The sequence below is a fragment of the Simochromis diagramma genome, unplaced genomic scaffold (genome assembly GCF_900408965.1).
Source record: "Simochromis diagramma unplaced genomic scaffold, fSimDia1.1 OVJJ01000802.1, whole genome shotgun sequence".
Taxonomy (NCBI): Eukaryota; Metazoa; Chordata; class Actinopteri; order Cichliformes; family Cichlidae; genus Simochromis; species Simochromis diagramma.
The window spans coordinates 1,783,998-1,796,520 of record NW_024387492.1 but is presented as its reverse complement, the minus strand read 5'-3'; the positions used below and the strand labels follow the sequence as shown (position 1 = coordinate 1,796,520).

The following is a 12,523-nucleotide window of genomic DNA, read 5'->3' as shown; positions in this document are numbered from 1 at the left end:
CACAGAGGCAGGCGACCATTCACCGATTAGCTGAACATTTATGAAATTTGCAAAATGTTTACATGTATGTAAAAGAAGTTGGCACTGTGTATTCTAAGGGATGCGTGCACGCTGGGTCCAAAATGCTCCATTTTTCCCATAACGACGAGACTTGACGTCGCCTGCACGACATCAAGTGGGGATTTCGAGACCTCTGCGTAGATCAATAAAGAAGTGGTTTGCGTTTCTCCAAGAACATGGTGAGTAGACACTTCATTTTTTAGCACATCAGAATGAAATTGTGCTGATAAGGTAACACAGGTAAGGCCCCAGTGAGGATCGAACTCACGACCCCTGGTTTACAAGACCAGTGCTCTAACCGCTGAGCTATGGAGCCTACACTATGATGACGAGGTGGACCAAAGACCTCTGTGAGGACCAATATGCACAGGTAAAAGCTGCATGAGCAGAGACCACCGACGTCTGATGCACATCCAGTCACTGTGTTCTATAGTCAAAGCTGAAATATGACAGAAACCGCTCAGTTTCAGAAAAGAGCTTCACGGGTTCCTCGTAGCAGGCGTAGAGTTGGAGGATATCCAACAGTGAACAGCAGCTTGACATTTTCAACACTTCAATTTGTCATTTTTAACCTCAGACTTGACATTTGTCAAAATAAAAAATATATGAAATGTGAATTTGCACCATTAACTAAAATGTTCTTACAATGAACCTTTAAATATTTTTCAGTTACATTTAGATAATTTCTGCCTTTCTGTGTGTTTTGTAAAGTATTTAGTATTTTGTAATGTTGTTGAGTACTATGGCTTCATCATTGTTATTATAATTACTATCAATATAAAATGTATAACAGTCACAAATGGTAATTAAACAGCCAGCAAAAGCCTTATAGCTCATTATTAGCCTAGCCATCGTCCTGTCACGTAGACATGTAGCATTAGCAGGCTAGCAGCAAGTGCTGGATCCTAAGACTTCTTGTTTCACTGTGACGAGGCAGCTGGTAAATGCAAAACACCCAAATAAATAAAAATGCAGGGCTACAAAGCGATATATTAAATACTGCTGTAGATACAAAAGAGGCGCCTGCTTTCCCTTTCAGTTATACTCAGAGAATATAAAAGAGACAAATTGTTAAAACGTTCCAGTAAAAACTTTGCATGTTAGCTGTGTGCAGGATTCAGCGTCCTACATATGTGCAGGATATTCACTACAGTGACTACGGCTCACTGAAGTACTTGGTTGTGTACTTCTGTACTGCCACGTATACAGTGACCCGTGCATTATATAAACTACAGTAAAAATATCCACAAGTTGCTTTGCAAATCTTCACGGTTGGATTAACGAGGTGTCACTCTGTGATTCCTGATGGAGAGAGAAGAGAGCAGCCTGTTGGAGGGTGATGGATGCTCACCACAGCAACCCCACTGAGGAGCTGTAACCAAACCACGGTGGAAAAAACACATTTTAATGCTACTATTAATGCCACCATCACGAGAAAATAAAAGAGTGTAGCTCACACAGGAGTTAAACTGATGTATATGATTTTGGGCCTCATAAACAGGCTTTAGCCAGGCCTTGCTATTAAATGTGTTACACCAGTCTGGCTCGTGACTCACTGTCATTATTCTTACTGGATATCATAAAAAGTCTTGAAGTAAAGCATTATTCAGAGGTCAAACACATGTTGGGCAGCTGTGCAAATGTGTGTCATTCAGGACAGAAAGGCTCCATTACAAAAAGTTAGCATGAAATATACTTCATTAGAGCTTCATTCCCAGTGTACCAGAAGGAAGTTGGCAGAGCTGTTTCATCTTCATGTATATTTACAAAGCTTTGGCAAGCTTCCCACTCATTTTAGTGGCTAGCTGGCAAATATGTTGAGTTGCCCTGAGCAACTGTGAGAAGCTCAAGAGAATGGATGGCAGACTTTAGTCGGGGAAGAAATGCTCGTTAAGCCAAACTATGTTGTCATGGTTAATTAAATACCCACTCATTTTTGAAGTTTGTTTTTCCTTGCGGTTCGACCCTTCCTGTCATGAAGACGCCACAGCGGTGAGAGCCGGACCGGGGTCATCGCTGCCGTTCTCTTCACTCTGACTGATGTATTTGATTAACTGGCATTACCTTCAGACTTTCTCAGGTCAGTGGTAAACCTCGGAGGGGTGGGGTCGAACAAACAAAGGTTCTGGCTTTCATCTCTTGTCCCAATATTGTGATGGAAAGCTTAAAGGCTCGCTTTGAATAAGCGCGTGTGAGGCAGAGCAAAAACAGATCCAAACCACCTGGTGATTTTCAGGATATTAACAGCCTGGCAAACACAATGTCTAATTCGATTGTTTCTGAGTCAGTGTGAAGTGCGAGGAAAAGGAAAACAAGAGAAAAGCACTTGAATGGTGGAGGACGACGCAGTCACCTCGCGTCCAGCCTGCTGGAGGAAAGAACTTCACGAGTATTTTGTTTTCATCTAAGGCAGAGCACTGTCATAGTCACTTGGTAGACGCGCGTGCATGTGCGTGCGTTCTTCAGCTAGGATTTCAATGTGTGTGTGCGTGACGACGTGCTTGTTACAAGGCACTCTCATTTACATATAGAGCACCGGGCCCTCAGGAGCTAAGTGGACTTTAACAGTGAGATAGCTTTGCTATTTATTGCTTTTCATGCTGCAGTGAATACCTGAGAGCCGCAACTTCTCAAACGTGGCAGTGAAATCCATACACAAATGACCAACAGCCATCACTGTTCTCCAGTAAGTGCCTCTGCACTCTGAAAAAGACAGCAAGGAAGCTGTTAGACATACAGTTCACCAATATCTATAAGCTGCATCCCCGCTACTGCCCGAGCCACGGGATGAGTCACTCTATGCGAAGACGTGGAAATAGCAAACAGCAAAGTTTGCCCTCCAAACTTTTTCACTCAGACTTAATAAAAATTTGAAAATCTGACAATCTGAGTTGATTTTGATTCCCACAAACCACTGATAAAGCAGCCCACCCACACAATAAACTAACGTCAAATTGTCAGCCTGTCAACAAAAAAAAAAGTCAGTTTGCATTTTGAGAGAATGATGATGCAATCCATCAATGTCAGGCTAATCTGAATTGGAAATTATATTACAAACCCCCAGAATAAACTTGTGTTTTTGTCCAGTCCAGTCAGCACCATGGAAGATTTATAGCTATGTTATTATTCTCAACATAATCTTAGTTCTGCTGTGTGATTTACCGGTGATTTATAGTCATTCCATTTACTTGTAAACCATGGCAGGAACTGGCAGAAAAGGACAGCCTAATATGCTAACGGCCGCTGTACTGCTGATATGAAAATACAGCTGGGCGAGGAAGCTTTGAGCTACGCGAGGACGTCATCTTTCTCTGCAGCTGCACGCCTGTCATCAGCCCCCAGCCTGGCAACCCCGATTGCATCAAAACATTGAAATCGTTGCTTAGAAAACCACGATGATGCTCCTGTCCTAATCACCTCTCTAATGTCATCATTATTCATATAATCAACATCATAATTAGTTAGCCTTCCTTGACACATTTTTAAGACTCTTGAGCTGAGGGCGATAGCATTGCTACTGTTACAAGTGCCACCAATAGCATAGTTAGGATGTTAGCATTCTAGTGGTGGTCGAAACTTTAGAAGTACAGCTCAGACTAACTTTTTAAGAACAGGAAGTCATTTTCAAAAATGGTTTTGAAACAGACTTGGACGATCAGAAGTAAGAATAAGCTGCTGGCATTCAAAATGAAGTCAACCAGAATATGCAAATTAGTGACATTTGGAGCTGAGAAGCTGTGCATATGTATTCTACAATAGTACACACAACTGAGCATTACAAACATACCTGCTAACATTAATCATGCACAGCTGTGCACATAACTGCATACAGCTTCCTTATATATAAGGCTGTTTTCTGTTATAGCATTCTTTTGCTATTTTCTTGCTAGCAGAACAAATATAGAACAAATATACTTACACCTTCTTCAGAGAGCTGTTCACTAACTTGGAAATGAGCCGTGCTCAGTGATGCGCCGCTAGCTATAAAATGCACTATTTAAGTTCTCTATATATAACAGATAAGCATTCTACTTCTCTTCTATTCCTAATGTATTTGCATCTTGCTGTTCACTCCAGTTTCTTTACCGTGATCCTATACACAGTATAAAAGATGGCTTTAGCTATCATGTTCGAGATTCCAAAAAACTGACCTAACAAGGAGCAAGAAAGTGTGCACTTATTGGCCTAAACAGACTTTTTTCTAATATTAGCCAAACTACTGAACTAAGGCCATAAACTAAACAGAGCTCACAACAGAAGCCCTCTTATTGCAGACTTCTATAGCAGCGGTCCCAACCCCCGGGCCATGGACCGGTACTGGTCCGTGAGTTGTTTGGTGCCAGGCTGCGAGAGTTGAGGCTCGGGTGTGAAATTCATGTTTTTTAGCATTATTTATTTATTTATTTATTTATTTTATTGTTAACTGGGTTTCCCTGGGTCTTTTCCTGTGTGTTATGAGTAAATCTTCTTTTTTTGGTACCGGTACCTGTTTTATTTTGTTGTATTTATCCGCAACACCTTAAACCTTCCTCTTTTTAATGTACACATTATACTGTAGTTTTCATGGCCTCCATGTATTTCTCAGTCGTATTTATACCTATAGTGTCTATGAGCCCTTTAGTAGTCCAGAGCTTTGTGCAAAAGGCAAAGAAGTGAAGAGATCATTGCTTTCATCACAGCAGATTGATGGAAAGGACCCTGGAACCCAGAGCTGTATTGTAAAAAGTCTTGAAGGTCCCTCTTCTTATTAAGGCTGAGCTCTGGAGAAGCATGGTGGCCATTGACTGAGGTGGAGTCACTCAACCAAATTAGCCTTTAGCCTTGGAAGAATTCACCCTGTACCTTTGACTAGTTATTGCTTCCTTCTTTACAGATCATACATCTATGCTATTGATTGGCCTTGCCTGCTCCACAGCTCTAATTGTTGTCCGGGCCTTGCATTTCACAGACAGTAATAGGTTACACAGAAGAATAAAGATGCAGTCGCTGGATATTGATCACGAGGAATCCACACCTCTGGCGAAATTAATGAGACAATGCATATGGATCGATGCTGACCCCCCTCACCGCCACCACCCCTTGGCAAAAGCTTCTTTTTTTCCACTTCTTCTTCCTCTGAGCCGGCGCCTGCAATCCAAGGAAAAGTGCTGATTTGAGCTCATCTTTTCCAAAGCATCTCATTAAAGTTCATCATGGAGTATCAATGGCAAAACAGCCAGGAATCTCATTATGGATTGTGCGGGGCTGGTGCAGCTGGGGCTGGGGGACCAGGAGGCGTGGGCACGACTCAGTTGTTTAAGTGTAACTGAGACGGCTGGTTTGGTTGTTGTGCTGTAAATGATTGGGCTGCATTTGTGCGTCAGCAAATATGACTTTCCAATACGGGAGGACGGACTCGGACCGCATCCTGTCCTCGTTCAGAAGTAGCGCACGAGTTTGTTGTTGTTGAGGACAGCAGAAGATTAATGGACCAGTATGTTCACTGTGTATACTGTGGCTATCGCAGCCTTTTAACCCACAGAAACTCATCCCATTTGTTAAAACACGAGCGCAACCCACAAGGATGTTACAGCACACGAAAATCAATTCTCGATTCCCATAATTAGCACGCCTGAGAGACATATTGGAACAATATGAGAGTGTGGTTTTGCAGTGTGTGCCTGAGAGACTGTGCAGCTCTGTGTGGGGAGATAATTATGACGGGGATTCTTAGAAGCTACAGGGCAGCAAAGTACTCACACATGTAATTACTCACACTCGATGCAGTGCCCTCCTGTGGTGGGACCCGGCGCATGGGTTTCGGGTGTCAAGGATCCCGCTGCCTGTTTTCTCTCTGCGTGCTTACCAACAGAAAGGAATCGTTTCATCACTTTCTACTTTAATCTGACACGGACACACACGCCTCCACAGATACACACACAGAAGCTGAACGTTTTGGTTGTCAACTCTATGCTTTTCCAACCCTGGAGAGCACAGGGTCTCTTAATAGAGAGGTGAGAGAGGGCGAACTTTCCACAGCAGCTAATTAAGGAGCAGAAAATAGCATAAAAAAAGTGCTTAAAGTTTGTGTCCATGAGCACAGGCTGAAAGAGATGTTTAGGTTTGGGTTACAGCATAAAAATATAAATATGCTAATTCAGTATTACTTATACTGCTGGAGGTGCTTTCAAAAGGTTTTCAGAACCTCCACAGTTTCACACACAGGCATGCACACACACACACACACACACACACACACACACACACACACACACACACACACACACACACACACACACACACACACACAGAACACTCTTCTCGAGTCTAGTCTGAGTGTCCTATCATCCAACAGTGTGAGAAAAAAGAGGCCTAAAATTGGGTTGTATTCTCTTTGCTAGAGCACTCTGGTGATTCAGGTGTGGTCTCCTTTTTCCAATTAGATCCTACAACACACTTCATGCTCTTCTGAGCAGGAGCAACTGCATAGCTAGACCCCAGGTACATGCCCAGGTACGTATAGATCCATTGTGCCCCACTTAAATCTCAAGTTGAGGTTTTAACAAGCTGCTGCATTCGGGAGTGGAGTCGTTTAGATTGACAGACGGAGGGAAAAGCTTTTCTAATGCACAATGTCAAATCAGTGCAGTTTGATCCAAACATACAAGCTGATCTTACAGCGCAGCACTCAGTGGGTCAGCACTCTGCGTATATCAATGAATGATAACACAACCTGACTGTAAGCTGAGCTACTGTCAGCTTAATGCTCAAAGTCAAACTCAAACTTTACGGCAGTGTGTTTTTGGCTTTCACATGATGTATTTATGACACTTTATTTTAAGAAGCTGACCCAAGTCAAGCTTTTTAAAATTCATTTGTTATGACATGGAGATGAATGCAAATGTGCATAAAACTCAAGCACAAGTTTAAAATGTGTGCTGAAATAGATCCATGCATCCATCCAGGATATCCAGGTGGGTAAACCCCGAAACACGTTGTAATACCAACAGACAGACAACTATTCACATTCACTCCCACCTGGGTGGTAGATTCAAACCTAGGATCAGTGCTAACCACTGTGCCAACATGCTATCATTATGCTGAAACCTGCATTTTAATAAAATAGATTTATCTAGGCCAGTTATGTCAAACTCCTTTTACATCGTGAGCCACATAAACGCTGATATCTGTCAGATAACGACACATTGAATCACTGCAATATCTTAATGTAAGATGAAGAAACACAGTTTTAACAGTTTCTCTCGGTTTATTACATGATACATGCTGCTGGAGTAAACGAGAAGAAATCTGTCAGCACGACTTAAACTGTAAATATAAAAATATAATAACACAGGAACATCCTCTAATTATAAAACAGAAACTCTTCTTAATTCATAGAAAATATCCAGTTTTTTTCATAAACTGTGGAACCATTCGATATAAAAAACAAACGGACAGACGAAAAAAAAAACAGTAGAAATTGAAAAATTAAGATCTTTTTTTCACAACAGGCCAAAGGCCAGAAACAAAACTGAACCCAAGTGCAGCACAGAGGCAGCAAAAGACTTTTACAAGCTTTATTTGGCTAAATGCAAACCACGAGGGGACGCGGCGACTCGAGGGTGGAAACGTAGACTAGGGAGTTGAACTGGAGTGTAGCAGGTAATATTTGGTGGTAGCAAGAGGAGAGAGGACAGAGAGGGGTTAGCGTGGTGTCGGCAATCGGCCCCGAGCAGAAACGGGAGCTGGAAGCATGTAAATATAATAATAACCACTGCAGCTAAAAAGAGTGCCTGCAAAGTTGACCCAGACAACAAAGTAAAGCTAGTTTTCGGCTACGAACCCGACGTATGAGCCAGAGGTCCCTTTACTACTACAGTGTGTGAATGTGTGCATGAATGGGTGGATGACTGAATGTGTAAAGCGCTTTACAAATACAGGCCATTTTGCTACGGTTCGGAGCCGCGGACCTGCAAAAAAGTGCAGCCTTACCTAATGTCCACCTACTGTTACTCATTTATATTAAGGTTTAAAACTCTAGGTTGTATCGGTATGGAGAGTAACCTTCAGTAATAGTAATAAATCACATTCATGTAGTTGTAAAAAGCTTGATAATATATCAAGTAATCCAAAGTATTCAGAATACGTTACCCTCATTGAGTAACGTAACAGAATACTTTACAAAATACATTTTGGGGCATGTAATCTGTAATCTGTAGTGGAATACATTTTAAAAGTAACCTTTGCAACACTGCAGACAAAATTTGCAGATCTGAGTTTCTGGACATTTCTTTCCACTTTGAGTTCATTTTGCTGTTCTTTAGGAATATTACGGTCTAAGAACAGCAAATAGCAATCGCCACATCATAAAACCCCCTGATAGGTGAGCTGCACCAGTCATCTCTTTATATTGCAAAGCACTGCTGGGAAACCATGAGTGATGATATTTATGTGGTTATGGCTTCACCATGTGCCAACCATATTGCAAAACTGCTTGAGAAATACAAAGACTGAAAGAGAAATATGCACACACCAGGGAGGGGATTAACAAAGCATGTGTGAACTCAATCAAAACAATAACAAGGGCAGGAAAGGAACAAAGGGAGGATTAAAATCACACACAGCTACATTAGGAAGCAACTTTCAAAATAAACATGGAAGTAAACTGAAGGAGAGACCAAAAGTGCGCTCACATGCACAAAAGTAAGACACAGACTGGAGAATCAGGGAGCACAAGAGAAGGGAAGCTGCTCGGGAAATGGAAAAACACTTAAGCAAGATAAAGATTCCAACAATAAATCATGAGTCATCACAAATCATTAAGGCTGGTCCATGGAAGCAGCAACCAACAGGCCAACTGCACACAAAGCATGCTAAATGGACTGATTCTTATATAGCACTTTTCTGTTCAAGCACTCGGAGCACTCTACTCAACATGTCTCATTCAGTCTGAGTTTAATATCTTGCCCAAGGATATTCGGCCATACAGACCAGAGCAGAAAGGGCTCAAATCACCAACATCCCCATTAGTGGTAGACCTGCTCTACCTCCTGAGCTACAGCCCCCCCCCCAGGAAGTCTAAAGGGGTCCCATGTCCAGGACAAGTTTAGAGACGTCCTGGCTCCCCAGGCGTGACCTTGAGAGAGTTGCACCCAGTACATTAATTGGTAGCGTGAGTATTTCAGTGTCAAGTTAAAAGGCGCTGATTAAAGTGCTTTTATGAACAGCTGGAGCTTTGAGTGAATAGAGTAGATAAGCACTATACAGGGAGTGCAGAATTATTAGGCAAGTTGTATTTTTGAGGAATAATTTTATTATTGAACAACAACCATGTTCTCAATGAACCCAAAAAACTCATTAATATCAAAGCTGAATGTTTTTGGAAGTAGTTTTTAGTTTGTTTTTAGTTTCAGCTATTTTAGGGGGATATCTGTGTGTGCAGGTGACTATTACTGTGCATAATTATTAGGCAACCTAACAAAAAACAAATATATACCCATTTCAATTATTTATTTTTACCAGTGACACCAATATAACATCTCCACATTCACAAATATACATTTCTGACATTCAGAAACAAAACAACAACAAATCAGCGACCAATATAGCCACCTTTCTTTGCAAGGACACTCAAAAGCCTGCCATCCATGGATTCTGTCAGTGTTTTGATCTGTTCACCATCAACATTGCGTGCAGCAGCAACCACAGCCTCCCAGACACTGTTCAGAGAGGTGTACTGTTTTCCCTCCTTGTAAATCTCACATTTGATGATGGACCACAGGTTCTCAATGGGGTTCAGATCAGGTGAACAAGGAGGCCATGTCATTAGTTTTTCTTCTTTTATACCCTTTCTTGCCAGCCACGCTGTGGAGTACTTGGACGCGTGTGATGGAGCATTGTCCTGCATGAAAATCATGTTTTTCTTGAAGGATGCAGACTTCTTCCTGTACCACTGCTTGAAGAAGGTGTCTTCCAGAAACTGGCAGTAGGACTGGGAGTTGAGCTTGACTCCATCCTCAACCCGAAAAGGCCCCACAAGCTCATCTTTGATGATACCAGCCCAAACCAGTACTCCACCTCCACCTTGCTGGCGTCTGAGTCGGACTGGAGCTCTCTGCCCTTTACCAATCCAGCCACGGGCCCATCCATCTGGCCCATCAAGACTCACTCTCATTTCATCAGTCCATAAAACCTTAGAAAAACCAGTCTTGAGATATTTCTTGGCCCAGTCTTGACGTTTCAGCTTGTGTGTCTTGTTCAGTGGTGGTCGTCTTTCAGCCTTTCTTACCTTGGCCATGTCTCTGAGTATTGCACACCTTGTGCTTTTGGGCACTCCAGTGATGTTGCAGCTCTGAAATATGGCCAAACTGGTGGCAAGTGGCATCTTGGCAGCTGCACGCTTGACTTTTCTCAGTTCATGGGCAGTTATTTTGCGCCTTGGTTTTTCCACACGCTTCTTGCGACCCTGTTGACTATTTTGAATGAAACGCTTGATTGTTCGATGATCACGCTTCAGAAGCTTTGCAATTTTGAGACTGCTGCATCCCTCTGCAAGATATCTCACTATTTTTGACTTTTCTGAGCCTGTCAAGTCCTTCTTTTGACCCATTTTGCCAAAGGAAAGGATGTTGCCTAATAATTATGCACACCTGATATAGGGTGTTGATGTCATTAGACCACACCCCTTCTCATTACAGAGATGCACATCACCTAATATGCTTAATTGGTAGTAGGCTTTCGAGCCTATACAGCTTGGAGTAAGACAACATGCATGAAGAGGATGATGTGGACAAAATACTCATTTGCCTAATAATTCTGCACTCCCTGTATAAGCAGCATTTAGACAGTTGATTTTAACGTGTCCACAGCAACCAACTTCCCATAAAGGAAGAAAACTGACTGGATTTTCGCCTTGTTCAGTTCTTTTCAGAAAGGATTCTTTTGAAATTCAATTTAGGCTTTCATGCATCTTGACACCAAATTTGCCAGGTACCTGGAATGTTCAATAGCGCTGTTTTGTAGAGCAAAATAAAGTAGATGTTGCTCCTTCCTCTACGGGCACCTTCATTTTCTTCCGTAGCCCTCTGAAGCCTGTGAAAACCAATCTGTTGCTGCTGGAATGCAATTTAATCCAATGATTTTTATATATATAAAGAGAACTGAAAAATGAACTTATTTTTGGTCACCACATAGCATAATTGTGTTATAAATACTTTGATTGGGGCTATTTTTACTGCAGTCATTGGGCTAACCCCCTGCCAGCAATGACTGAACTTTCCCTGGTTGCTGGGAGTGTACAATTACAAATCTCTGAGGGGACTAAGTAGTACCATGTGAATGATGGTGATTGGCTGTTTATTAGATTCAAAGGTGGTATTACTGCCAGTGATATTGAGCCTGGCAAAGAGGCTCTCTGCAGTACGTTACTCAGGAGAGAAGAAAATAACAATAAAAATACAAGGAATCTCTGTGTGCAGCAGGAAGCTCCAAGTAGTTAATGAGGAGGTTTATTTTGTTTTGACTAGAGCATCTTTTTCAGAGTAACCTTTTATTTTTATTTATTTTTTTACCCTCAGGTGTGGGTAATGACTAAGTACCATTAATTTGAGCAGTGACAGGAGCGGTTAAGATTGGAGCGGAGACATTAGTATGGAGATAGGACGCCTTAACTCAGAGCAAAAGTGCTAAAGGGAGGAACATAATTTGCTGCACTCGCTAACACATTCATACACACATTTTCCATTTGCTCCTTTGTTTATGTATTGGCTTCCTGATGAAATGTGTTATGTAACACCTTTTTTTTAATAGTCTCACCTGAACACAAGTAATTTGCATTTCTCTGTGTTTTGCAGTTTTTTCTCCTCCCCTCAGGAGTTTTATCTCTATGCAAATATACAGATTCAAACTTAGAAAAATAACAAAGACTGCAAAGAAGAAGAAAATCACCATATTAAGCATTGTTTTTCTTTTGATTGTACATTATCTGCTTTTTTAAGCTCATGTCTGGGCTCTTAAGAACCGGCTCGCTCACGGCTGTGACAGCAAACGTGAGGTGAAGCTTTCTGAGCGGTGAACCAGTGCACCACATCGTCAGTAATGAGGAATTAAACTGGGTCCAGCAGCAGTTCCTATCTGCGGTAAAAAATTGGCTGCGTGTTTTATCTTTCTCCCACTTTGACTGTTTTAACGGCTCTCCTTCACGTCGCTGCTTAATGCGAGGAAGAAAAATGGTCACCAACAAGGTCGCGTTATTGATGGCGCTGACATTTGTGGTTACACCTTTCAAGTGTGTGGGAATATCAGTTTTCTGTCCACTGAGGCTCCACTCTTTTTCAGCGGAAGCACGCAGCCACTGCGTCGATTCACGCTATCCCTCCAGCTGAGAGCAGAAATCTTAAACCATCATTTACATCCCTCGCCGCGTGCATTTTGAGGCATAAGTGTGAAGAGACGAGGCCGGCTCCATTAATTAGGAGCACGGCAC

General features: G+C 42.0%; 1 non-coding gene across 1 annotated transcript; it reads right to left on the bottom strand.

The window, feature by feature from the left end:
- Positions 1 to 303: 303 nt before the first annotated feature.
- trnat-ugu lies at positions 304 to 376 on the bottom strand. Its single transcript has one exon. It is a non-coding gene; the product is annotated as a tRNA-Thr (tRNA).
- Positions 377 to 12,523: the final 12,147 nt, after the last annotated feature.